Here is a 27,871-nt window from a genome sequence, read left to right as displayed (position 1 = left end):
AACATTGGTGACAGCTGTTGCTCCCATGAGAGGCAACCGTAAGGAGCTTTGAGTCTAGTGTCGGCTGTAGTTTATATCTCCGCATTAACATAAAGAATACGAATCGTCTCGAAAGCCGGTGGTGTCTTCAACCCTCTCTATTTGTTCGTTCGAGCGCGTTAACAGTAATACGGTATCGTTTCCTCGCGACGGTAAAGCCAACAAATTTAACCGTTTACCTCGTAACCGTAACCTGCACCCCTATTCGAGAACCACCATGGATTTCTGCACGGCCACTTGGAACAGTCGAGACAAAGGAAGTGTCGGAAGTCTCGAAACATCCGGCAAGACAATACACGGTTTCCTGTCGTTTCCGTGAACCACGGAATTGGCCTGTGCAACCAGACAAAGAGAGAACTAGAAGCTTTACACGGCAAGAATAAGCAGATGCAAAGTGGTACAAAAATATTCGCCTGCTGTTCTCCGACCTTTATCCTGAGACCCTCGACCACTGATTGCGAAGGGAATTTGCGGAGGGAAGATCTTTGCTGGCGCGGAATGAAGAACAAATGATCGTCGGTCTGATTTCGGAATCATTCGAAATGTCTTTGCGTTCTGATTTATTAATGTGCGCGATATTACTGCAGCGCGGTAAAATTGAAAATTATAATACTAAGACATATTAGTTAATTTTTTGAATTATGCACTGTGTCGCACAAGTTGACAGCTAGATAGAATAAGTATTTACTGCTCCATCCAGACGCGGTACTTGCATAGAATTATAAGATTACTAGTTTCATTTGCACTCGAGAGGTGGCATTCACCACTTGGACCAGAGGTTTGTTTAAAGCTTCAAATATATGTAGACCGAGTATTATTTTGTGATATCATAAATTCATATCGGACTTGATGCTTTGAAATCGGTCATAGTAACTGTCTGTCAGTCATTTTGAATTACGAACGTTGGAGGATGGCACACAGTTATTTTCAGCAATGTTTAAGCTTCGAATTGACATAGTATAAGTCAACGGTACCTTTGTGTTATCAAATCGTATCGGATTGTTGATGTATCGATCACCGTTTGCTATAACTGTCCAACCAGCCATTTTATATTATGGATAGTAATGAATGTATTATATAGCCACTTTCAGCAAACTATGAGCCATAAATTTATTGTGAACTAAGCGTTATTTTGCGATATTTCTATGTCATAAATTCATGTCGGATTTGTCCATGTTTTGAAATCGTTTGTTTGCTGTAACTATCCAATCAGCCATTTTGTACTACGAACATCAGCGAATGGTTTATATAGCCTTCTCCGGCAAGTTTTACAGTTTAACTTCACATGAAACAAGTATTATTTTGTGATGCTTATCATCGAATCAGATTTCTAATATTTTTAATTTGAATTATTTAATATTTTGAATAGCACACCTGCAAAAATACGTGCAGGTAGATCATCCGAAAACTGTATCACGAAATGCGATGAAACCTCGTATATTTGACAACTGGCCAATGAAAAAGAAAAGCGAAGGATTGATTCACATGTTGGTAAAATGTGGTAAAACTTGTAATACTATACGTAAACTGAAGCATCAACTAATATATGCAATTATTATATATCTCGAAATATGACAAGCATTTTGATAAAAAAGCAGGGACAAAATTTTGAAATATTAAATGTGAAACATGAAGCAAGTCATTTTGACTGGTTGGTAGTTCTGGCGTTTGGAGGTTAGGTTTTAAGACTAGATCTCAGATTTTTGAGACGAAGTACAACTAAATAATTTTAAAAATGAAGTACTAATAAAAATATCTGAATGAAACCAATATGGAGGAATTTTTAATATTGCACGAAACTTAATATAAAAATTATATTTGAATTCTTTAATTTTTTTAATAGCATCACACTTAAAGATCATTCGAAAACTGTACTATGAAATGGAATTGAAACTCACATATTTGAGAAGGAATAGTAATTTATAATATTGTGCAGAAGTTAATACAAAACTAAATATCCTTAAATCTGAAATTCATTTTAGATCTGAAAAGAGGCCTAAGCATTTAAAGTCAGCGAAGGTTATAATTTTTACAAAAGCGAATCTAACTAATAATATAATTAATTAAGATCCCTCGCGATCTCAGAGACAAATTCCGTACAGCTGAAATTGCAGATAATTCCCTTTAATGCTTCGCTAGCTTCATTCGATTTTATTGAGATTAAACGGTGCATAAATGAATGAAGTGCATCGATAAAAGAATCAGTGTTTATAATATCCAATTGTCTCAGTACGCCCATTATTATTCTCCGTTCAGGTTCGTTAATAGAATAAAATTTCATTTGCCAGCAGAGGGATTGTAATTGGAATGAAATGAATCAATGAACGCTTTAATACGTACTAGCACGGAATTCTTATTGTCATCGGTGATTCCTCTGTTCGTTTCACTCGATTTACGTAATTTCTTTCGGAAAGGAATTCCCCTAATTCCATAAGCACGGAAACAAATAGATGCAAAGCTATGACGTATGGAAGCTGTTCAAAGCTTAATTAATTCTCCGACAGGGACGATTTTAATTTGATTTTAAACCCCTTTTTGTTCCAGTTTTTTCATCGTTGAATTACTTCTTTGGGTACTGCTTTGGATTTGTGCTTTCGGTATGAAACTGAGTGTGCTTTAAATTACTGTTTGAAAATTTCCAAATTCCCAAATTCCCAAATTCCCAAATTCCCAAATTTCCGAATTCTCAAATTCTAAAATTTCCAAATTTCCAAATTCCAAATTCTCAAATTCCCAATTCCCCAAATTCCAAATTCCCCAAATTCCAAATTCCCCAAATTCCAAATTCCCCAAATTCCAAATTCCCCAAATTCCAAATTCCCCAAATTCCAAATTCCCCAAATTCCAAATTCCCCAAATTCCAAATTCCAAATTCCAAATTCCCCAAATTCCAAATTCCCCAAATTCCAAATTCCCCAAATTCCTAAATTTCCAAATTCCCAAATTCCCAAATTCCCAAATTCCCAAATTCCCAAATTCCCAAATTCCCAAATTCCCAAATTCCCAAATTCCCAAATTCCCAAATTCCCAAATACTCAAACCCCCAAATTTCCAAAGCATCCCCATCACCTTCTCAAACCAACAAATTTCGAAAATCTCGAAACCTCACAGTAAGTGCAAAATCCCGAAACTCCCAATTATCGAAAATGTTAAAACCGTAGATCGGTATCCGATATAATTATCGTCGAGACTACTTGTCATCGACGAGGTCTGTATCAGACGAAAACATTATTACGGTTGCATCGTACGACGGTACAGCAGACAAAACGACGAAAACAAAGGGAACGAGACACTAGAGACGTAACCAGGTAGGAAGTAAAGACAGGAAACAAAGAGAGGATAGACAGAACATCGAACGAATGGTCGACGAGCGTAGAATTCAAAGAAAGTGAATCCCATCTAAGCCGTCCTGCTTTACCCTCGTTTGCTTCCTCCGCTACTCCTTGACTCTCGTGTGGTCAGAAGCTTTTCTTCTTCCACTGATCAGACTCTTTTCCTGTTTAGTCTCTTTTCCTGTATACTCTTTTTCTTTCGAGGTTCGTTTCAAGATACGTACAGTCAACAACAAATCTGGTTTCCTTGCGAAAAATATGACAAGAGCACGTTTGTTGATTTTTAGAGATTTGTGGATTTTAGAAGGTGACGGTTAAGGAGATCAAGGGACTTTGGGATTTAAGAGATTTTGGATACAAGATTCTAGGGAATTGATAGGATAGATTTTTCGAGATGATTTTAGAATGTAGATACTTGAGAATTTTGGGAATAGTGAGATTTAGAGATGCAGTGATGTGGAGTTTAGGGATTTGACGTTTGGGTGTTTGATTAGTTAGAGATGTAGACCTTGGAAATTTGGGATATTTGATAAACTGGAAGAACTTGAGTAGTTTGAGAAGTTTAAAAAATTTGAGAAATCTGAGAAATTTTAATAGTTTGAGAAGTTTTAGAGATTTAAGAAATTTAAGTAATTTGAGAAATTTGAAAAATTTGAGAGGATTTGGAAAATCAAGAAGTTTGAGAAATTATATTTAACATATAGAAATTCCAAACTACAAAAAGCCATAACAAAAATTTGAATAATTGTCAAGTTCGTATGTGTCTCACAAGCGTACATTGCACCAAACAGAACCTCTCACCATTTTCTTGCCCTCCATCCATCTTTACCTACGCGTAGCAGCCTTTTACCACGTGGCTCGGTCCTTACGCACCCTTCTCGACCTTCTCGTTGTACCCTCCGACAACGACGAGGAGGTTCACGAAGACACGTAGCTACGTGGGTGCACGGAACGAGGATTATGGAAGTTTTCTCTGGGAAGGTAAAGTTGTCGGGGTAATGCTTAAAGCCTCCTACCCTATTCTTCCTTTCTCTTTTCTTTCTTCGTCCCCTTTTGGACGCGTCGCGACCACCGGAGCAAAGGAGAACCCGCTTGGAACCCGACGGCAAGGTTCAACTACACGAATCCATTATTCCCTTTAGATTTTCTCCACCCTCCCGAATGCAAGACACACACGGAACGAGAATACACCGCCATGTGATGTTCAGTTGGACAAAAGGTTTTCTCGTTTCTTTACAAGATATTCGATCACGAATTTAACATGTGTTACTGCAATTTTATTGTATGTTGGCTTTTAGTTTGAGAGGTTATTGTATGTCTAGACTTTTAATTTTTGAGGAATATTTGTAATTATAATTGCTCTTTTATATATGTGTAACATTTATGATATTGTATTCATAGAATGGCACGCACAAGGTAACGTTCATGATATAAGATACATAACAATATTTATAACATAGCATGCATCACATAATATTCATGATGTGAGACTCATGACATAATATTAAGAACACATCATTCATAACATAACATGTATAACACATCATTCATGATATAACACTTGTGACATATTATTCAGAAAATATCACTCATAACAACATTCATATCATAACATACATAACATAACATACATAACATAACATACATAACATAACATACATAACATAACATACATAACATAACATACATAACATAACATACATAACATAACATACATAACATAACATACATAACATAACATACATAACATAACATACATAACATAACATACATAACATAACATACATAACATAACATACATAACATAACATACATAACATAACATACATAACATAACATACATAACATAACATACATAACATAACATACATAACATAACATACATAACATAACATAATATTCATCATACAACTCATTCAACATGAACATACATCACATTCTATGGTTATAATTTTTGCTACAAATGTCACATATCAAATCTGATACCTTGTTATCATATGAAGTAACGTCACTTCCACACATGAATAACATTCAACATATAATTCATTCAATCTGAACATAGATCACATTCCTCAGGTATATTTTTGACAACAAACTTCACAGAGACTGACTCTTTGTTATTATTCACTACCCCTCTACACATATGTACTTCTTCTACACATATGTAGTTTACACACATGTATCTCTGTCACCATTATAAAAATAATGTAATATATTATCAAAAGTCTTTCATTTTTTACCATTCACAGAAGATGAAGAACTCATGTTACTTGCCAAAGTATTTCTTTAAAAAAATTATAAAAAAATACTTATCACTACTATTCTTCATAAACTACCCCAAAATGCTTCGTCTCTAAGAAAGTGATTAAAAACAAAAGTGCCATTGAGCAAATATTTAATGCAACTTTTAAGTGAAATAACAAGAAGAATAATCTTATAAATTAAACAGAATTGTCTCTGAATTATAGTAGACATCAATCAGAAGACCATAGACGTAACGAGAGAGTAGGAATCACGTTTCGGCAAGATTCTCGTTCGAATCGAACACAATTTCTCCGTGGGTTTTCGGGATGCCAATTGCACGCGGTAATCTGAAGCTCGCTTAAACGCTTTGCCGACGCGTATTACGATAATTGATTGCCTCAGTTCCTGATTAGAGTTTCCGATCGTTTGACACTCGCTCTGTTTGCTTCCCACGTCTCGTCCTGTCGAGACGAACCTCGAGAGCCAGTCGATCTCTCGAGCTTACGGCTAAGCTGCTTCCTTCTATCGTTATTCCGCTCGTATCGAAGTATGTATCCTAGATATCCGGATTAACGTCACCCACGTGCACCTTGCACGTTGTCCCGAAGTATCTTCGCGTCATTTGTTCGAACGGAAAACCGATCGAACGATTTCTTTCGTTTTCATTGGCTCCCAGATATTTCAACCGGCGTTGTTTGCCGTGAAAAATCCGGTCGTATTATGTATGCACTGTTTTACGAGGCACCGTAAAAGCTCGGTATTTTTCTGCGCTGAGGGTTCTAGGTGGGACAAGGAATTGTTTAACTATTATTTAGAAATTTTTTCAGTAGATGTATATGCAGGTTGGATCAATGAATGTGTAGGGTGGTTTTTATTGAATTGGTGACTATTTTAATAGTTGGCGTTTTATTTTGGAAATTTGGAAATTTCAGGGTTTGAAGGGTTTTGGGATTTTGGGATTTGAGGGTTAGGAGATTTGGGATATCTGGGATTTGGGAATTTATGGATACTGGAGTTTGGAAGAGAAATTTTGGGGATTTCTGGAATTTGGAAATATGAGAGGTTCAAAATTGAGAGATTTAGAAATTTGGAAATTTGCAAATTTTGAGATCTGGAAATTTGCGAGCTTCAAAATTGTGAGATGTGGAAATTTGAGAAATTTTAATTTCTGAGATTTGGAAATTTGAGAATTTGAAAATTTTGGGGTTTGGAAATTTGAGAGCTTCAAATTTGCGAGATTTAGAAATTTGAGAATTTGCAAATTTTGGGATCTGGAAATTTGCGAGTTTCAAAATTGTGAGATTTGGAAATTTGAGAAATTTTAATTTCTGAGATTTGGAAATTTGAGAATTTGAAAATTTTGGGGTTTGGAAATTTGAGAGTTTTAAAATTGTGAGATTTGGAAATTTAAGAAATTTTAATTTCTGAGATTTGGAAATTTTAGGGTTTGGAAATTTGAGAGTTTCAAAATTGAGAGATTTGGGAATTTTAATGAATAAAAATTTAATCATGTAGTCCTCAAGAAAAATGCCTCAGGTGTTCTCTGACTGCACAACTTCAACCCTATAAAAAAACCTACACTGCCATAAAGTTCCTCAAAATTTGACACAAGTATCACCTTAATTCTCAACGAATCAACAATCGTTTTTAAACGATCCTCAACGTTTAATAAATCAACGTACGAATCAGATTCCATCGTCAGCCACGGATCACAATTTTCCTAGCAAACAGTCGCGCTATTTAAGTTACCAACAGTTCATTCAGACAGCGTGGAAACAAAAGACCTAGAGGTACATTTTCTCTTCTATCCACAACAGACCGCATTGTTGGACTCTCGACACAGTGTACAGAACGTGGCTCGCGAAAAGAGCAAAAATCCAAAGAGAATAATGAATCGCTGTTGCTTCAACCGGTGGTAGACTTTCCTTCTCGTTCTTGCTATTTAGAGTACGGCCCAGAGAAAAGAGGGTTGCTTCGAGCTTTACGTCAGCAGCAAGGGAACTTCCATAATTCTGGTCGTTTTCGGTGGCACACAGGTTGCGCCATCGCGGATCTGCGAGCTTCAGAGGGGGTGGAACGGGGTGGCTCGTAAACGAAGGCGTACGATAAGAGGATCATTACGTGGCAACGCAAGCTAAAGGGTAAGAAAGGAAGGAACGATTAGGGTGGAACAGAGCGAACTGCAAACCGTTGATGAATAAAAACATCACCTAACTGCGTTTCTTCTTACGATATTTTATGTGTTTAGACGGAATAGTTAACTTATGTTGAGGTTATTTATTTAGGCACTTATAGAAAATTATTTAATTGCTTATAGATGTGTGAAGTCAAATATTTTTTGTAACCTCTGGTTTGTGATGTGAATTTTCATTAATAGCTTGGTGGAGTTATTGTTGTGGTTCTTTCAAGTTAACTTAAGGGTTGTAGCTTTGGAGGATTTTATATATGTTTTGGAAAATGTAGAAATTTTCAAAATTTGGAGATGTAAATTTTGCAATTTATGAGCTACAAATTTTCAAATTTTTAGTATTTAAAATTGTTATATATTTAGTTGTATAAATTTTCTAATTAGCAGTTTTTTAATTTTCGAACTTTTCAATTTCAAACTTCCAAATTTTCGCATTTCTAAACCTGGAAAAGTTCAAATTTTCAGTTTTCAGTGGTCTTAAATTATAAAATATGAAATTGGATATTACCGAACTCCAGAGGTAACATTTTTTAAGTAAAATGTTTTCAAACTTAAGTTTTTAAATTCATACGTTTTTAATTTTGCAAGGTTTAAAGCTTTCAAGCTCTTCAATTTTTATGTTACTAACTCAGTAAATTTTCAAATTGTCAAATCCCTAATTACTAAATTAATAAATTTGCAAATATCCAAAGTATAAAATTTTGAAATCCCAAAATTATCTCAACTCTCAACTTTTAAACTAATAAATTTATATCAATGAAATTTCCACAATTTGTTTTATGAAAATTTTACCCATATTTACAATATTTTAGATGATAAATATTGAGGATCCACAATAAGACAAATATTGAAGATCCACAAGAGAGACATACCTTGTCAAAAAGAATTCGAAGATATATAGTTAATTAAAATAATTTCATTTACGTGAACAGAATACGTGACTCGATATAAACACACGTTGAAAAGATAGACGATACTTAAAATTCGTCTTGATCGATCCGGAATATACTTACACTTTACACAGTTCAGGCAACAGCCAGTAGACCGGGTCAATGCAATGCATCGCCCTTGTTTTGGCATTCAGAATGTTGCAACAAGTGGGTGCGACCAGCACTTGAATCACTTAAAATAAAATCTGCTCGAGACCTGCCTGTTTACGTAACTCAGTCATTTCGTATACGATAACTGCTGTATTATAACGCTGGTACTATAATATTTGCTGACGGTGTACTTTTAATTATGTAGCTGTAGAAAAGAGTTGTGTAATACTTATAGTTAATAGTAGCATAGTACCAATGCAAAAATAATGGGGAAATAAAACAGTACAATAATTAAATGGAACAATAGTAGATACAGAAAAATAGTATTAGCATAATAGTTGCTGATAATATCAATATGATGATAGTACAAGGACAGTAGAATGGTTACATATGAGTATAGCGTAGCGTAGTATAGCAGTGATTTAATACAATCTAAAACAATAATAATTTAGCAAAATATAGTACTAATATAGTAGTACAGGAAAGTATAGTATGAATTGAAGTACAGTGTGAAAGTAGTAGTGGAAGTATGCAGTGAAATAGTCACGCAATTCAACATTTGTGTATGAAGCTAGTAGTGTAACAGTGTAGGTGTGCAGTAGTATAGTAGCTAGTAGCAGAGTAGTATAATTCTATGCTAGTATAGTAGCTAGTAGTATAGTCGTGTAGTGGTATGGTAGAACAGTAATGTAGTAGTACAGTTACACAGTACTATAATGGTGTATAGCAGCATAGTAATATAGTAGTATAGTAGTAAGGTAGTATGGTAGTATAGTAGTATGGTAGTGTAGTAGTGTAGTAGTATAGTAGTATGGTAGTATAGCAGTATAGTGGTATGGTGATATAGCAGTATAGTGGTACAGTAGTATAGTAGTATAGTGGTACAGTAGTATAGTGATATAGTGGTACAGTAGTATAGTAGTATGGCGGTATGGTAGCATAGTAGCCTAGTAGTATAGTAGTATGGCGGTATGGTAATATAGTAGCCTAGAAGTATAGTAGTATGGCGGTATGGTAATATAGTAGCCTGGTAGTATAGAAGTATGGCGGTATGGTAATATAGTAGCCTAGTACTATAGTAGTATGGCGGTATGGTAATATAGTAGTCTAGTAGTATAGAAGTATAATGAAATGATGGTATAGTAGTGTAATGGTATACATAGTTGTATAGTAATACAGTTTCATGGTAGTGTAATGGTGAAGTGGTGTAGTATTATAGTAGTATAATAATACAGAAGTATAATAGTATAATAGAATCATGGTATAGTAGTGTAATGGTATACATAATTGTATAGTAATACAGTTGCATGGTAGTGTAATGGTGAAGTGGTGTAGTAGTATAGTAATGAAGTGGTGTACAGTACAATGGTGTACAGTATAATAGTGTAATTGCACAGTAGTATAGTAGTTATATTTTAATGTCCTAATGTTAGTGGTATAGTCCTATAGTAACACAGTAGCAATGATACAATAATATAGTAGTATACTTGCACTCCAGTATAGTAACATAGTGATATTGCACTATAGTGATATAGTAGTATACCACAATAAAATACAAATAAAACAGTCAGTCAACATCAGAACATATTTCACGTCCCACTATCTTCAAGTTACCATAGAAAAACACTAAGAACTACAAGAGTCCACTTAAAAAGCTAATAAACATTAAGCGGAACGTTAAGCTTCCGACAACGAGAGAACCAAGAAGATAATTTTATGCCGGAATCGATATTACAAGAAAAGTTAGGAGACAAACATAAAACAGAACGATACAGGAAGAAAAGAAGAAGAAACACGCGGCAGTGAAGAAGAAAAAAATGGGACGCGAAGGAACAAGAGACTTTTTAGGTTAATCGTAGCTCGGTAAACGAGGCATCGAGCCGCTTCTCGCTTATAAAAAAAGCTTTCCATCTTCTCTGTCCGCTCGCTTCGTCATACTGTCTTATCCTGAGGGATTAATTTCTCGAGGTTTATGTACGCCGCTGCCAGAGGGATGGCACCAGGTAAATCCTTCCCCGTGAAAACGTATTTCAAGAAGAAAAATACAAACCTGGAAGAATCGGACAAGACCGCCACTTTTTCTGTCCTCCATTTTCTCCTTTTAAATCATCAACCACGCTTTTAGACTACGACAGGATTATTCGGAACACGTAATCATTTAGATGTGAATTTATATACTTGATGTTATTCAGTTACTTTTATTTTGGAGGACTATAAACTTTTACTCGAAATTTTTTAATTTCTGAGGGAAGAATTTTGAGCGCGACAATTTTTAAGTTGAAAGTTTATGAAATCTCAAATTTCGAGTTCACTAATTTTATTTGAAAAATTGGGAAAATGGAAATAATAAGAATTTCAAATTCTCCAAATTCTCAAGTCTCAGATTAAAAAATTTCTGAACCTTCTCAAGTTAACAAATTTTCGAATTCTTCAAACTTTGAATCTTTAAATTTAAAATTTACTAATTGAGAGACTTAAGAAACTGGGACAATGGAAATTGTAACAGCAACTTCCCAAAATTTCCAATTCACTAATTAAAACATTTGAAGAGCTGAGAAGAGGGAAACTCACAATTTCAACTTCCCAAAATTCCCAAAACTCAAATGTTCAAATTCCCAAAGTGTCCAACTTCCAAAATTAAAAATTCACAAACTCTCAACTTAATAAACCTTAAAATTAGAAAATTAATCAATTACTACCCTGAAGTTACTCGCAGTACCAAGTGCTTTAGGTCCCTAAATACCTTAGCCTTAATTCTCAATACCTCAGCTTCCACCCCAAAATCAGTAAGCTTTGCCTTCCAAATTTCTCCCAAGGTTAACAAAGACTTATGAGACCCTTTCGACAAAATTAAGAAACATCGAGGTAAATGCAAACTTAGAAATAAACAATGAATTCCCAGTGTGTCAGCTGTATCGATCTTCTTAAATCTTCCAGGATGATAAACCGATTTATTTCCGATCTAGAGTTACGACGGTAAGCAGGTAAGAAAACCGTCGCGTTGAGGCGAAAACGGACGAGAACGAGGGAAAAAATAGGCAAATATACGTGAAGAACGAGCTTGGGTCTCGTCCCGGTGGAATAAGCTGCGTCGATGTTGAGTTATTCGCTTGGTGGTGGATCTTTCGTTTTCCAGAAGCTCGACCGCCACCATTGCCTCTACCTACGTCCCTGGCCGTCGACCAAATGAATATTAGTGGCACCCTCGAGACGGAATTAATAACAATCGTTCTCCATCCCCATCCCCTTTCTACTTCGTTGTCCACTACCGCAGACAAAACATATATAGGCGCACACGTGCGCGTCTACACACACACAAGTATCGGCTGTTGCGAAAGCAACTGAAATTTATACTCGGCAACTGGTTCGTTCGACCGGTGAAATCGTCCGTAAATACGAAAGTAAGCTCCTCCGAGTGTGCGCGAAATCGTATGAACGAACAGAAACCGATATTTCTCGATATCGGCCAGTTATCGAATCCTGCGTGAACTTCGAATGGGCTCGAGGCCAACGGTAAACGTTCGATCAGAGATTTCCACAGTATTTTCTGCCATTTTGATGCGCGACAAACGATTACTTCGACCGAAATGGAGGAATCTTCTTATTTATTCGAGTTTTAAACTCGGAAATTCGTTTACTAGGGATTATGCTACTTTGAATAATTGTTTTACTTTTTTGGTTATTTGTAAGTGGGTAATCTACTTGGAAGGGTTTTGAATAGGATGTAGGGAAGAGCTTTTCCTTTGGGAGATTTTGGAAGATTAAATTTTTACTTTGAGAATTTACGAATGTAGTTTTCACACTTTGACATTTGGGGTTTGTCAAATTTTTGGAGTAGTGCAAATTGGAATTGTATAAATTCCAAGTATATTTTTAGGGGTACAATTTTATTGGATTCAAAATTAAAATATTTTAATTTGTAAATTTCTGGATTTCTAAATTTTTCTATTTCTAAATCTCTCAATTCTAAATTCTTCGAGTTCTTAATTTTTAAATTCGTCTATTTGTTAATTTATCAATTTGTCATTTTGTCCATTTTTCAATTTGTCAATTTGTCTATTTATCAATTCCTCAATTTCTCAATTTCTCAATTTTTCAATTAGTCAATTTGTCTATTTATCAATTTCTCAATTTCTCAATTTCTCAATTTCTCAATTACTCAATTTCTCAATTTTTCAATTTGCCAATTTTTTAATTTGTCAATTTATCAATTTTTCAGTTTGTCAATTTTTCAGTTTGTCAATTTGTCTATTTATCTATTTATCAATTTCTCAATTTCTCAATTTCTCAATTTGCCAATTTCTCAATTTCTCAATTTCTCAATTTCTCAATTTCTCAATTTCTCAATTTCTCAATTTCTCAATTTCTCAATTTCTCAATTTCTCAATTTCTCAATTTCTCAATTTCTCAATTTCTCAATTTCTCAATTTCTCAATTTCTCAATTTCTCAATTTCTCAATTTCTCAATTTCTCAATTTCTCAATTTCTCAATTTCTCAATTCCCAATTTCCCAATTTCTCAATTTCTCAATTTCTCAATTTCTCAATTTCTCAATTTCTCAATTTCTCAATTTATCAATTTGTCAATTTGTCAATTTTCGAATTGCTCAATCTTTCAATTTCTCAATTTTTCAATACCTAAGTTTTCAATTATTCAATTATTCTATTATTCCATTATTCAATTATTCAATTACTCAATTACTCAATTACTCAATTACTCGATTTTTCAATTTTTCTCTCTAAAAAACAATGCCCACTAAATCATTCAATTATTAAATCAATACATATACCAAAATTTCTATTCGTCCAGAAAATTTATATACATACAATAAAATTTCAATTTGCTATAAAAATGTATATACATATAAAATTTCTATTTACCCAAAAAATTACTTGATCCTCCAATTAGAGGTGTCAGAAGCACAAAATTATTCAATTATCAAATCAATACATATACAAAAATTGTTATTCCCTCAGAAAATTGATAAACACACACCAAAATTTCAATTTGCCATAAAAATGTATATACATATAAAACTTCTATTTGCCCAAAAAATTACTTGATCTTCCAACTGAGGGTGTTAGGAGCACAAAAATCATTCTCGTAAAACGAACAATAATTTCGTGAAACTCTCGATTCAGTTAGACGAATAGTATCGCAAAGGGTTAAAACAATATTCCGCGTCGGCGAACAGTTAACCATCCTTAATATACAGGTACAAGGGCCTGTGTATTGCGGCAACGATATGCATATACACGCAAGCACGTATGGTTATCACGTCTCTTCGTTCCAGGCTCGTTGTAGATCCAACCGATACACGATGCAATCTAACGGCTGATCGCGGATGGGATGAATATATTAAATATGTATGTGGCACGGAAAGACGGATGCGCCGGGATGCATCGTGCTGAAGATAATCCTCGTAGAAAGGTAAAGCGAGATGTTCGCGTATTCGTGCACGCTTTTGCAGATGCAACCGAGAATAGATACATCTGCTTTTCGTATCACGGTTACGACATGCAAAAGTACTGCTCCGCTCGTTTGACAAATCCTCTGGATCTTAACTTATTAGCAAAACGAGAAAAAGTGCGGCACTTTCAGGATGAATGTACGCTGTTTGAAGACGGCCATTTACTTTTGATCTGATTTCTCAGATTATTAACTTGGGATACGAGTAAGAGGTTTTCTTATTTTAGCAAATCATTTGACACTTTTTTTTTAAATTGCAAGATTTATTAAAATATTTTTATGGAACTAAGAAATTTGATAATTAAAAAATTTAGAATTTTAGTAATTTAGAAATTCGAAAATTCAGAAATGTAGAAATACGAAATTTCTAAATAAGAAAGACAGAATTTACAAATTTAGAAATTTGCCAATCTGCCAATTGGAAAATATACAAATCTGACAAACTTACGATTCTATAATAACTTAATAGCAATTTTGTACATAAATAAAATGATCTAAACCTACATCTACTCATGAAAATCCAACCATTCCTCTTTGCACAAAATCAAATCTTTTCATACACCATAAACAAATCAACAACATTCATATTTTCCGGTTCACACACATTTATCGCTCACTGTATTACGCAACTATCCTGCATTCTAATGACTCCCGAATGAAAGTACTTTACGATTTATTGTTCTTCTTTCTTAATGTACGCTCCAGTCATCGCAGATACGTCTGTTAAAAAGCAGGACAATGTCGCTTTAATAATCGAACAGCAATGAAACGACAAAGACGCGAATACATCGGTATCTTGAAGATAGAGAGGTGGAGGGAAAAGTAGCGGGAAAAGAAGTAAAATTGCTGTATAAAAGTTTTACGAGCCACGACATCGCCTTGTTGCATCTGCTCATACTTTATTCTGCTTCTCCTTATTTTTATCTCCCTTTGCTTCGGGCTTTAACATTCGGATAAAGTAGCTTCTACGTTATAAACGATGTCCAATAATAACTTCCTTTCCTCCTTCAATAATTGCGTGTGTCTGTGACATTCATTATGTATTTATTTAGAAACTAATGGCGAAACTAATACGTCACTGTGTTTGGGGAATTTAGGGAATTTTAGTAATATAGGGAATGTGGGGAATTTTGGGAATTTGGGAAATTTATGCTAATTTAGGGAATTTACGAAATTTTAGGGATTTTGGAGATGTTGTGGAATTTGTGAAATTAGAAATTTGAGGAATTTGTGGAATTTGGGGAATATAGCAAATTTAGGAAACTTGGAGAATTTAAGGAATTTGGGGGATTTTACGAATTTAGGGAATTTGGAGAACTTGAAGACGTTAGGGAATTTGGGGAATTTATGAAATTTGGGGAATTTATGGAATTTTGGGAATTTAGGAAATTTAGGGAATTTGGGGGAATTTTAGGAATTCGAGAATTTGGGGAATTTTGGAAATTTAAGAAATTTAGGAAATTCAGGGAATTTGGGAAATTTGGGTTTAGGAAATTTGGGGAAATGTTAGAAATTCGGGAATTCCGAGAATTTGGGGAATTTTGGAAATTTGGGAATTGTGGATTTTGGTGAATTTGGAAAATTGAGAATTTGGAGACATGGAGAATTGGAAATTTGGTAATTTGAGAATTCGGGAAATTTAGGGATTTTTGAGAATTTATGAAATTTGGGGAATTGGGAATTTGATAATTTGAGACATCGGGGTGTTTGGGGATTTTGGAGAATTCGTGAAATTTGGGGAATTTGGAACTGAAAATGTGAAGAACTGTATATGTGGGGAATTGGAAACTTGTTTAATTGCCTACCTATTGATTTGAACCTATATATTAGGTTAGGTTAACTATCTCTCCAGTAAACTAAAACGATATATTACCATACACACAGAAACATGAATCTAACGCTCTTATCACATGGTCTAATCCTCTTACTATAGTATCCCAAACCTAATTCTAAAATCTATACAACGAATGAGTTATTCGAAGTCGTCAGACGCGACTCAGCCCGTATAATCAAATCGTCTAACCTAACCTAACAGCGAGAGCTTGCAGAAATTTCCAATTTCGAACGATATCTACTCGAATCGAATCGAGGCTTCGGTACAAATGTATATTGGAAGTGATTGCTAGCCGATCGGTATTTACAAGCCGCGGGATGAATACGCGACCCGATGCTCTCGAAGCTTTCGCGGCAATAACGCGAGTAATGCACAAAAGCGGCATGGCCAGTATGAAAAAAGTAGGCCACGGAGCGGATCGAAGCGGATCGATCGTTGAAGCGCGATAATGACTGGATGGATTTGAAAGCGGAAGACGCCAGCCCAGCGTTCACCTTTTCGACCGGCTCTCATTTTCTCCTCTCCGACTTCCTCATTATTCCCAGATCATTTACTCCCGCTTTTTTGATACAGAAACAACGATCTAACCGTGTCCCGACGTACACTTCTGTTCGTGTCGGTGTCCACGGTTCGTTTATGCTAGCTCGCGAATTCGCGTTGCTCTGACGATGCTTAACCCTTTGACTGCTTCACGAAAAACTCCTTTGATACACGTGTACGGACTTTTCTTTCATGTGCTCGTTCTGTTTAGTATTATTTCTATTTTTGGAGATGGTATTCAATCGGTTTGCTCCGAGGCATTTTTCCTGTTTTGATGCCATTTTGCTTCATTCTTCTTATTTCTCTATTTTTTATTGCAGATTCTTTTGCTCTGTTTATATATCACACAGGTTATATTTTTTGGGTATAGGTTTACTTAAAAAATAATTATTTGAAATAGTTGTATTGAACCGAATGGTGTGATCATATTTAGAGCACAAATGATCGAACGATGAAAAAGAGAGGTTAAAGCAGACATTTGTGTATGTGAATACTTCTAACCTCAATAATAGACATTTTATATTATTTTGGTACATTGGGTCAGTTTGACATAGACATTTTTTGTTAACACCCCTACATTTACATAATTCGTGATTAATTTATGCAACCAATGTTTTGAAGACCTAGAAATTTTTCAAATTTTAAAGTTTAAAAATTTCAATCTACGAAATTTGTCTGATTTATTAAAAAACATGTTCCATAAAAATTGTGAAGATAAATAACACCAAAGCAGCAACAATCAACGCCCTCAATTTCGCAGCAAACAACGTTTGCATGTTGATCAGAATTTTATCGAGAAGTTACATTCCAACTAACGCGTCGCGGATTCCAGTAATCATATTACATTTAACGCGTTGTTAAGTTTGCTCGCCACTTCGGGGAATTGCAGAATACTTTGTGCAACCGTATCAATGATACGGTAACTTCGTCAAACAAAAAAAAGGAGCCGGAACGAGGCTCTCGAGAAAAACGATACACGGTTGCGGTGCTCGGCCGGAATGCAATTATCTCGCTTAACGGCCGTGGTGAAATAAGAAAAGATAGCGTGCAAAACGTTTTCCCGGTAGCTACGGGCAAAAATAATTGGGTGAAGCTTGCCTTTACATGGGAATCGAACACGAATTTCAGCGCTCCATTTGAACGAGGAATCAACCGCGATTGAACGCAAAGTGATCAACACTTTCAATTTATCTAACGGTAAAAGAGGATCGAAATTCTTTTATATTGAAATGAAATAAACTCTTGATAGAATTTTGCAAAGAAAATTTCCATTTGTGAGAGTAATTTATTCCGGGAAAAAAATATCAGTTATAGCTTTTAGTCGTTAAATCTCTCGTACGGTGAACTCTCGTTATATTGCCATTTTCATAGAGACGTTTCATACTGGTTCATGTAGAGATTTATTTAAAATAAGGAAAGAGTGTTAAAGTGTAGTTTGAAGTCAAGAAAACCATCAACAACGAACATTTCACTTACATACTAAATGTCACTAGATTGGTCCAAAAGTAAGGGTGACTGATTATTATTTATGCAATCCATTACAACGTTCTCGGGGAATTCTTGTTTGCTAGCCAGAACTGCGTAAAACCGAGATAATTTGCCAAACGAAAGCAGACAGCCACGTTTTTGTAAACAATAAACAGCTGGGAAACATTCTTACAGTTTATAAGTCACTTTTTCGTGGGCAGTACGATAATTCGATGTACAAAAACGAGAAGTGTGTTTAAGCTTCGGGGAGCTTTCAGGGAAATTGAAAACAGGAAAAACTAACGTGTTTCAGTAATATTTGTTACTAAAGGTTTGTCAAGCTAATTATTTTATAATTAAGAAAATTACTTTAGGACGAAATGTATAATTTTGTGAATTACGAATGACATCATTGAAAATGAGTAAATACTATTTTGTGCAATTAAATTATAATTCAAATATTTCGGTCGTAATTAATCAAGCATTCGATGTGTAATTACAATCGAAGATTAAATATTTAATTGTAAACATAATTAACAGTGAAATTGAATTTAATTATCAGTTGAATCAATGATTAATTATTGAAATTAGTTGTATCATTAAATTAATATTTGAACATACGCTGAATATCAAATATCAAGCTAAAAATACTAAAATCAAGCAGTTATTTTGTCAAAAATTTCTTTGAAAAATCAACAAATTTTAATATTTAGCAATTTAAAGAGATAGTCTATAATCAATATCTTATTCAAAAATAAAATTTACTAAAATTTATTTATCAAAAATTCCTCAAATTGAAGGATGATAAAATTTCATCATTGTTTTATTTTACATACACATAAATTTTTAAAATAATTAAATAAATTAAAAAAATGTTAGTCAACAATTTTTCTGTATCCTTTTATTAACCTTACATGCGTAGCAACATGGAGTAGAAACTTAATTAAAAACGCACAAAGTCCACAATGATCACGTAATCAAAAAAAGCGAACCTTTAAAATTTGAAAACCATATATTCCGAAAAAGCGGAAAAGTAGATAAAGGTAAAAATAGAAGATGCATGTTCCCTGGAAAAAGTAGAGTACAATGGAAGCAGTTATCGGTGGAGCACAAACACGTAGACATTTTGAAGCCGACGTGAGCTCGGCAACGCGGAGATTTACAATCGGTCTTTGCCGGTGTCGTCGTAAACCTTGAAAATTCTATTTATTTCTCGAATTTGGAGGCGAATGTGGGGCGAACGGGCGCGCTATGAGATAAATTTACGATCCTTTTTAGGCATCAAATCTGGCGTGTCGGCGAAGTTTTGGCCGGCAGCCAGCAGACTCGAGCACGGCCAAATTCACGTACAGATGTGCCCACCTCTACCAGGAAACACGTGAGCACGGCATTATGAGATATTTAATTTGAGTTTCGCGCCGTTATATATCAGCCGGTGTTGATGGAACGGTTTGTTCCCTTGATTCCCGTTTTTGCACCCGTGTCGAGCCGTGATTTACCGTTCATTTCTATTAGAGATATCTCTCGAAACGCTTCGCCTTCGCCTCCATTATCTTCTCTTTTCCTCTTCCTCTTCCTCTTTTTTTCACCCTCGATGCGAATGAAAATTACGCCAACTCGTTCGTACCGGCTTTCTGGGTCATATTTGACTTTGATAGATTCGCGTCATAATATTTATACCACTCGATCCTTTTAATCCGTGCTATTCGACTTTAATCACTACTTTTTACTTCCCATATGTTCATAATTAAAGGAAATTGTAGTTGAACACATATTCGATTTTAAGAACGATTTATAGGTTAGGTTAGGTTACAGGTTATGTTTTATATATAAATAATAATTTTGTGATACTTTTCTTGAACATCAATGAGTTCACATGTATGTAAAGAATTTTTCAAAACTCATTCGTTCATGAATTTGTAAAAATTAATATAAAAATTGCAGTCAGAAAAATTCATAAAGAATGAATAATTAATATAATATAAAATTAATGTAAATGAAAAATTAATACAAATTAAATTAATATAGAATAAATAATTAATATAATATAAAATTAATGTAAACGAAAAATTAATACAAGTTAAATTAATATAGAATGAATAATTAATATAATATAAAATTAATGTGAATGAAAAGTTAAGACAAATTAAATTAATATAGAATGCAAGAATAAAATGAAATTATTTACAAAATTGAAACAACGAACCTAAGATAGAATACTACGAAATGATTATACTGCTGTTATGGGATACGTCAATAATATTTCAATTAAATCTGCAAATTGTATAAGGAGAATTCGTATGGTTTATTTATTCCAGCGATATGGAATAAAAAAATGATTACTGCCGCAGTTCAGGTAGAGGAGGAAAATAGTATTGACCATTTTTCATAGCGGGGACATTAATCGGCCCCCAAGGCGACTACTTTACCGTTGTTACTACGCCCCTGAGAAATTTACCATTCATAGGAAGACGATAGCGCGAATTGCAACGTTTTATTATAATTTATAACTACCATCCGTTCAACCTCCTAGCACTCGAAATATTCTTGTAACTGTATCCATTATCACTGATTATACAACAAAACCTACGATTTTAAACTCCTTAAAGGGTAAAGCTTAAACCCCTTAACTTATGATTTTCTCTCAACTAATCACTATTGTAAAATAAATAAAAAAATTTGAAATGTTAGGCATATTTTAAGTTCTCTTATGGTAGAAACTGACATCTAAATCAAACTGACAACTAAAAACTTGTTCGAATACGATTTATTTTTCTTTTATTTGAACCGTGTGCGTCACATGTGTAATTACGTCACAAGGTGTTAAAAAATGGCAAAGTATTTCGTTTGATCTAATTTAAATTACACGCTCAGTGTCTTATAGGGAATTTCGTGGCGTAAAAATCGTGCAGCTATAGGGAAACTATTTGACACGTAATTTATTACTTATCTCAGTTTCAAAATGTCGTTGATCTTTCGGGTCCAAACGGGTTTACTTGCAATATTGAACGTTCCAACCGAGTACGTTCGTGTTAATTAATCCAAACGCTGTATGCCGATTTACTAATCAGAAATACCTGTTTGTGACTCACCGCGCGATCTAATATCGAACTGGTCATAAAAGCAAGGTGCGTAAGCTGCACACAAAACAAACGCATTTGACTCTCTCTTAAGGTAAAAGTAAATTGGTATCCATAAATTATAGTATTCTATCTGAATCTTTATTTGATAACATTTTTGGGTAACGTTTAATCAAATTTATTTTGATAACATGTATACTTTTTGCAATATACAATTTTTTTATGGAATAACAAATGTGATATATTTGTAAAATTTATTGCAACTAAATATTTGTATTAAGAAATACAGGAATTGAATATAAACATTGCTACGTATTGAACATAAAAATTAATAGAAAAGTATTTAAGAGGAACAGCAAACTTACAATTTTAAGAATCGATCAAACTACCCTGTTTGTTTCATTCTGGACGCACTATCGCGTAAATTTAATTTCCAAGCGAGGCAATGTTTCATTAGCTGCTTTGATAAAGCAATTTACATTTCAATTAAAAGAGCGAAAGAGAAAAACGAATTCGAAACGGGGCAAAAGCGTGACAATGCAAACGTTTAAATCGATCTGGACACATACGTGCACGCGATGGACGAGCAATCATCAACAGCGCATCGTTAATTACAATTTTTGAAAGAAAAAAGAGCGGCAAAAGACGAAGGAAGCGAGATAACTGCCTACTAATTACAATTTCCGATTTGCCTGGAAAAAAGAGCAATAAAATAGAACACGTGTGTGTGCTAAAAGCTTCGAACCGGTGGACGTGTGATGTGGCTAACCAATTTCACGAAACAAATTTTAATTGCAATTACTTCAATACTATAGCAAGCTGAGTGTGAATTTCTATCATCGTGTGTGAATACACGAACCGAAACGAATTCTGTCTCCGGGGGGTAAAAACGTCCATTTTGGCAATTAACGGAACTAGTATTGTTCAGTGTACCACGTGAAATGAGAACTGAAAGTTTGGGGGTTTTGCAGAGGTGACAATTTCGAAAATTCAGAATTTCGTGGTTTCAAAATTTAGACTTGAAATTTGGAAACCAGAAATTTAATATTTGATAGCTGTAACTTGGAAATTTGGAAATTTGGAATTTGGAAAATTGAAAATTTGGAAATTTGGATTTTGGAATTTGGAAATTTGGATTTCGGAATTTTTGAATTTTGGAATTCGGAAATTAGGAATTTGGAAAATTTGAAATTCAGAAATTTGGAATTTGGACGTTTGGAATTCGAAAATTCGGAATTTGGAAAATTGGAAATTCAGAAATTTGAAATTCGAAAATTCGGAATTTAGAAAATTGGAAATTCGGAAATTTGGAATTCGAAAATTTGGAATTTGAAATCTTAGAAATTTGAAAATTTGAAATTCGGAAATTTGGAATTTGGAAATTTGGAATTCGAAAATTTGGAATTTGGAAATTTGGAATTCGAAAATTCGGAATTTGGAAATTTGGAATTCGAAAATTTGGAATTTCAAAACTTAGAAATTTGAAAATTTGAAATTCGGAAATTTGGAATTCAAAAATTCGGAATTTGGAAAATTGGAAATTCGAAAATTCGGAATTTAGAAAATTGGAAATTCAGAAATTTGGAATTCGAAAATTTGAAATTTGAAATCTTAGAAATTTGAAAATTTGAAATTCCGAATTTGGAAATTTGAATTTCGGAAATTTGGAATTCAAAAATTTTGAAATTGAAAATCGAAAAATTGTAATATCAGAACAAGTGCAAATTTTGAAGATAAAAGCATAGATTAAAAGATTTGTGATTTTGATTGGCTATAACTGTCGCAGAATGTTCCTCAGTCATCTCCGATAAGAGAATGAGATGGACGATAGCGTTGTCCTCGGAAGCGTTAAACCGGATAACGTGCTAGGGAATCACGATCATGATCGTATCAGGACAGGTAACAACCTGTTTTACGATCAACACGCGGCAAAAATTCCTGTTCTGCTCTATTTCTCGCGATACAAGAACACACCGTATCCTACATGCCCGTTCAAAACAAGACACAGCTCGCAGTAGAACAATAGAAAGTACATACGAAGAGTTAAAAAGCTTCTTAAAGGTGACCCTGGGATCTGATCAACAAACCTAAGGCATTGTTCTGCTCTTACAGAAGATGATTGTGACGTGGTATAAATGTTAAACCGATCTAGATATCCAAATCCCACGCGTTGCTTACGAAAGGAAAGTAAAATATTAGCAGAAAGCTAGGGATACATCTATGTATATGTAGACTTCAACTCTTCATCTACTTCGTGGAAATTTCTATTTACGCTACTGTACTCTCGTAAAGTTTGGTGATGGGTGGTCGGAAGCATAGGGACGTTCTATTGGAATAGATTTAGAATTTCTATGGCCTTATTTATAGATGAAGCAGGGATATTTCTACTGGAGATCGTGTTGCAATTAAAATTGTGCTCCATCTATGAATACACTTTTAAGTTTCTACATTTAAGAACTCAACAATTTTTTAATGATTGAATCTTTATTTTGTCGGATCTTTCAAATTACCATATCATGTCTGTCAATCCAAATTTCTGAATTTCAAAATTCCGAATTCTAAACTTTCGAATTTGAAATTTTCGAATTCCAAATTTTCAAATTTCCAAATTTCCCAAATTCCCCAAATCTCAAATTCCAAAACTCAAAAATTTTAAAATTTAAAAATTCCAAAATTCCAAATTTCTAAATTTCCCAAATTCCTTTGATACCAAATTCCCCAAATCCCAAATTCCCCAAATCCCAAATTCCCCAAATCCCAAATTCCCCAAATCCCAAATTCCCCAAATCCCAAATTCCCCAAATCCCAAATTCCCCAAATCCCAAATTCCCCAAATCCCAAATTCCCCAAATCCCAAATTCCCCAAATCCCAAATTCCCCAAATCCCAAATTCCCCAAATCCCAAATTCCCCAAATCCCAAATTCCCCAAATCCCAAATTCCCCAAATCCCAAATTCCCCAAATCCCAAATTCCCCAAATCCCAAATTCCCCAAATCCCAAATTCCCCAAATCCCAAATTCCCCAAATCCCAAATTCCCCAAATCCCAAATTCTCTAAATCCCAAATTCCAAAATTCCAAAATTCCAAAATTCCAAAATTCCAAAATTTCAAAATTTCTAATTTCCCAAATTCCCCAAATCCCAAATTCCAAAATTCCAAGCTTTCAATCTCAACCTTCAAATCCCCAAATTTCTAAAATTCTATTCCAAAAAATTTCTACAATCCACACCGAAACACCTGGCCCATTATCCCCAGAAACCCCTCCGTACAATACAATGTCTCGTATACACGATAGCAAGCACAAAAGGGTTGAATACACAGTCTGGGATCGAAAGGGTTAAAGCAATAAACGTTACGTAGCTCCCGTTACGATTCTTTAATTATTTTCCGTGTGCTTACGAAGGCCAGAGGAGATTAATTCTAAAAGACAGAAAGTTGGTCCGCGTAACTGGAATTACACGTGCAAAGTATCGGTAGGGTGGAAATCAGCGGCCCGTAATTATCCCGGTGCTTAATTACGCTGGCGCGTTTTTCGGCCCGTCGTACCAACGTTTTTCCTTTTGTTCGTCAGACTCGGAAAAGGAATTCTCTAGGTGTCTCGTTTTTCACCGGTCTACCTCGACCCTTTCACTTACGTGCTCATCAATCTCCCGCTAGGTTTTCCGACGTGTCAGTGTTAGCTACAGGCCAACGTATATGCAGTCACGAACCCTCATCACTAAACCGTTCTTTCCTTTTCTTCCTCAAGCTTTCCGCTTCCGTTGCGCAACATTTCATTATCATATCTCGTGCACCTCCGTTGGAATTAAAGAAAGTCTTGCTTATTGAATTCCGTTTTTTCGACAAGCAACACGTGCGAGAAAGTAACGTCCACGTGCGCGTCCTCCGAGTTGGCAGCCGGAAACGGGGCCTATTGACTCGCATGCCAACTTGCGAGAAATGCAACGTATACGTTTAATTATTTATCAATAGAAATACTGCGAAGTTTATATTCATGTAAATTAATTTTGATTTATTTTTAAGTTATATTTGTTCAATTTTATTACTCTTATCTGATCATATTACTATATAATTTGTACTGAACATATTACTCTTATCTGATTATTATATGTATTAGATGTAAGTTATAATTATTTCAAGTCCTCTTTTATTGTAATTAATATTACAATAGTACATATGAATAAAATATATGAACAGCACATATGAATAATACATGTACTTACTAAACAGAACATATACTAAAATTAAGCACCCCTGTAGTTAGGTATTATTTATCACCCTACATTTAGGTTTCATCATCCCTATTATTAGATACATTACTATTATTCAACATAGAACATTAAACCACAGATATGAAAATCTTCCACAGACCAAATTTTTCTACCATTTTCTGAACTTGCCTGTAAGTCACTGATTGTAATAAAATCACCCTGTCAATAAAGTGTTAAATAATGTTTAAAATATATATTCCACAGGAATAAATGGAACATGTGAATCGATCGTTTCAGAGTAACACATGCGTGAATTTCTCTTCCAATAAGTCAAGTGACTTACTTTTCCCTACTTATCAAATGATGTACGTACATGTCATTGAGATCGAGTTAGACCGATAATGCTGTGTGATTGTACGATAACGTTATTTGAAAGCAATGGAGATGATAATAAACGAGTTTATAGCTCATGATAATCCATGTCTTATAACAAATAAACTTCAAGGTTCAATTAACCCTTTGTAATGTTCAAATTGGTGAATTTAATAAAAAATGCAGACTGTTTTTTACAATTTTTTTGTTTGGATCATAATTTGAATTTTAGTCTTCTTGGGTTTTCTTTAATTATCACTAGGCTTTCAGTATCCCTTGGATTGTCCTAGGCTTCCAGTTTTCTTCAGCATCTCACTAGATTGTGTTATCCTAAATTTTCTTACACTCGAAAATAACGTTAGATCAAACTCTGAAATATAAAAATAAATTTCACAAAATTTATAAAAATAAAAATAGTAAAGTTCAAATAGTAAATTATAATTTTTGTGACTATGGTTGTTTCCCCTAGGATTCTTTAATTTGGATAAATTTTTATAACATACAAATGTGTTTAATTTGAATGGTATACGATCACTGCAACTCCAATTTTGTTAAAACTTTGCATAATTATAGGAGACACTAAAAACAATAATTCTGCACAATAATAACAGGCAGTATTTTTTACCACAATAAAAAAAACTTGTACAACCTACCAAAAATTCTCATATTTCAAATGCATATACAAATACATAAATTTTTATTGTAAACAAATAAATTTTAATGAAACAAATAGACTTTTTGTTTCATTAAAAATTAACAAAAAATACATTCAGAAATAAAAAACACAGGTCATGTCTCCATCAGGCTACAATTCATTTACTTTGAGTTATACTCAAACGCTTTCTAAAAGCTCTAAATATAAATTTCTCCCTCATTTCCTAAAAGTGCGCGAATTGCAAAATTATTACATTTAGTGCCCCCTACAATTACGCAAAGTTTGAACAAAATTAGTGTTTGAAAGATCGCGTCCTTGTAAATACGGGCCCGAGACAAGTACCCCATCTGCCCGCCACCGGAGACAACTCGCTACACTTCTCTTAAAACTATAACATAAAATAAAGTTACTCACCAAGTTGAACACGTGTCGCCGAAAACTGCAAACAAATCCCACATTCCGAGTCAGGCAGGTTCAATGATCTTTTGACGTTACATAATTCTCTAACCTCAAAACGCAACAAAGGCGGGAGAAAATCGGTCAAACTGGATCTTTTTTCTCGTCGCAACAAACGCGATTCCCCGCGACGGTCATCAATGGGAAATCGAACGTGACCGATTAAACACAAACGATCATCAAATCACCCGAAACGCGCGAAAAAAATACGTGAAAACTGACCACGGTTCAATCACCTGACACAACAGTACACGCGTTGCGTACGCGTGACAGAAGGTAGTTGCCCTTTAACGGCGATTTAAAGGGCACGTGATAAGAGTTTCACTCGCGTGTCAACTCGAAACACACGCGTAAACGGCACGGTAAAAATCCACGCACTTATTGAGAAACGATTATTCACAACCACAAGGCTCTCCACACGTGATCGCTGTCAAAAGTAAAGTTGACAGGTCGTGCAGCTGGCACGCAGCTGATGCACCGCCCGTGACACGTTGACGTCACAAAGATAATGCACGAACACGCGTGATCCCTTTAACCGGGAAAAGAAACGATCCAAAGGCACCAATGTTGTTGCGCCACTGTTTCGCGCTAGAACGGATAGGCTAGTGTTTCGTTTTACTCCCCTCCACCCGTACGTCGTTCTGTCATTTGTTTACTAGCCCGTGCTCGACCACCACCGTTACTCTACTACGCGCGTTACGTTGTCCATGTGCACGTCAATTTCGTCGAGCAACGTTGTCGCGAACGACGACTCTTCTTGTTTTACAGGGACGATCACGCGGCCCTGCTTGCCAGGTACAAACGTAAAAACGTTGTTGATTTCGCGTAGGAAACAAAGCAGCGCGCACAGCATCCACGTTCCACCATAGGGAATCTGGCGACCGCGCAACCGCCGGGATCAAATCACATCCGCCGGCGAAAGTAGTGCCGCGCTCCGCCGAAA

This window comes from Megachile rotundata, chromosome 10 (assembly GCF_050947335.1).
Source record: "Megachile rotundata isolate GNS110a chromosome 10, iyMegRotu1, whole genome shotgun sequence".
Taxonomy (NCBI): Eukaryota; Metazoa; Arthropoda; class Insecta; order Hymenoptera; family Megachilidae; genus Megachile; species Megachile rotundata.
This window is presented reverse-complemented; position numbering follows the sequence as displayed.